This window comes from Galeopterus variegatus, unplaced genomic scaffold (assembly GCF_000696425.1).
Source record: "Galeopterus variegatus unplaced genomic scaffold, G_variegatus-3.0.2 Scaffold3166, whole genome shotgun sequence".
Classification (NCBI taxonomy): domain Eukaryota; kingdom Metazoa; phylum Chordata; class Mammalia; order Dermoptera; family Cynocephalidae; genus Galeopterus; species Galeopterus variegatus.
Genome location: NW_007729277.1, coordinates 48,645 through 50,933, shown reverse-complemented (window position 1 = coordinate 50,933; position 2,289 = coordinate 48,645).

Here is a 2,289-nt window from a genome sequence, read left to right as displayed (position 1 = left end):
ATTCTGGTTTGATCATGTTATCAGCATTAAGTAACTAAAAATCTTTCAAAGTTCAATTTTTTAAAGACATTACATTAAATCCCATACCAATTCTATAACCTGTTTCTAAGCTACTTAATTACATGTTTGGGTTTAATACTAGAGAAAATCAGGACAGCTTTTTAAAGATGAAGGTTGACAGCAAGGAATTGTTTGCTTAGGGAAAAAATTACAAGAACACTTATTAAATAATACTTTGGTAACATGAAAGTAGTCATTAACCATTCTCTGAAAGTAGCGATCACAGCTATAAAAATATTATATTCCTGTATTAACAGGAAGGGAAGGAAAAGGAGAAAAATCTAGTTTACAGCATAATTTTATCTTTTCTAATAATAAATGAATACGTCTAATATCTTATGTACATATTAATTTTTTATCTGTACATTGAAAATGAGATCCATACCTTTGATATACTCTTTGAAGTGAACGTTTTTTCCTAAGAACTCTGTTTTTTTAAAGCTGTAATGAATAGCCTGTTGTATATGTAAAATTGTCCAATGGTATATAGCGTGCTGTCAACATATATACATATGTAGTAATATTGCAGGCAATTTTATTGCAGTTTATTGTTCTGACTTCCCAATAAGCCAGATAAAATCATGTACAAGAACATTGAGGATTAAGGGAAGTGGTTTCCTTAGGTGATTGCTGGCAAAAATTCACTCTCCCATTATAATAACATAGTAAATGGACGGTAATGTATCTGGCTATTACTTTCCTACAAATTTGGATTCCCAGTTTTCAGAGCCGCTGCGTGTCTAATGTTTGTGATTTCTTTGGTCGTCTTTTCGTAGGAAAAGGTACCACGGTGTTAGGTAAATGTGCTGTTTCTGTTTTGTAAACATTAAACTCCCTTTTTTTGAACATACAGTGCTAGCAAAAATAAGTCAAAGATGTAATGTCTATTTAAATACTCATTTGAGCTAGGCGTTAGTGCTTAAATTAGATTCCAGGCTTCGGCTAGAATCAACATAGTTTAAATATTGAAACTTCGAAATTCATATGGCCCATCCCCCTCCTCCCCACACACAGATACTAGCAGGTAGAAATGTGTGTTAAAACTTCTAGCTAAATACTGAAGGGGGGTGGGGGAGGAACCAGGATTTTATGCAAGGACTTTAAAAAATGCTTGCCACTAAATCTTTTATTCAGGACATTCCGAATTTGCTTTGCTAAATGGATACATTCACCGCTAAAGATACACAGAGACAAGAGCTGTTTTAAATTTGTTTATCACACCGCCCCTAGTTTTCCGCTAAACAAAAGTACATTTTGTATATTTTAATATACACACTCCTTAAACCAGTTTCTCAAAAGCTTAGAGCCCCCACCTAGCCGCCTTGTGGGTTTCAGCTTCTGAGTTTCAGGTCCTTGCACAACCCCGAAGACGTGCAGTCACTCTTTTTCTCCCTAATCCTGGCGGAGAACAATCCGAAGAGATCTCCCTCCGCGTCTCCACCCTCATTCCCCCTCTTCCTAGATTCCACCGGCTCGTCTCCTTCCCTCCGCCCCCGGCTCCGCCAGCCCAATCTGTCAGAGGAGTTGTGTACAAACCGCGCGGCCGCCTTGCGCGCGAAGCTCGTGGCCCGGCAGGGGTGCGGTCGGCCCGGCGGAGGCGGGGCCTGGGGGGAAAGTTTCTCCTCATAGGCTGGCTCCTCTGGCCCGGCCCGCCTCCGCGCCTCAGGATTCGCGGCCGCGCTGCCAGTCAGGCCGGAGGGCCCCGCCCACCCGAAGTTTGGTGAAATAGAGGCGGGCGTCAAGTGTCAGTAGTCGCGGGGCAGGTACGCGCGCTCGCAGCTCGCTCGCGGAGGTCGGCGGTGGCGGGAGCGGGCTCCGGGGAGTGAGAGAGTCGGTGGGGCGGGGCGGGAGAAAGTGGCCGCCCGGAGGACGTTGGCGTTTACGCGTGGCGGAGCGGAAGAGTTTTGCTTTCCTTGCGCGCCTTCGGGAACTGTGCCTGCTGTGGGCTGAGGGGTCAGCCCGGAACCTTTCCTCCTCCCGCGGCCCCGCGCCGAGCTCGCCGGCCTGAGCCACCGTGGGCGAGGTGGGAAGCGCGCTCGATCCGCGCCCCGCGCCCGAAGCCGCCCCCCGAGTGTCCATGGCTACGCGGGTGCTGACCATGAGCGCCCGCCTGGGACCTGTGCCTCAGCCGCCGGCCGCGCAGGACGAGCCCGTGTTCGCACAGCTCAAGCCGGTGCTGGGCGCCGCGAACCCGGCCCGCGATGCGGCGCTCTTCCCCGGCGAGGAGCA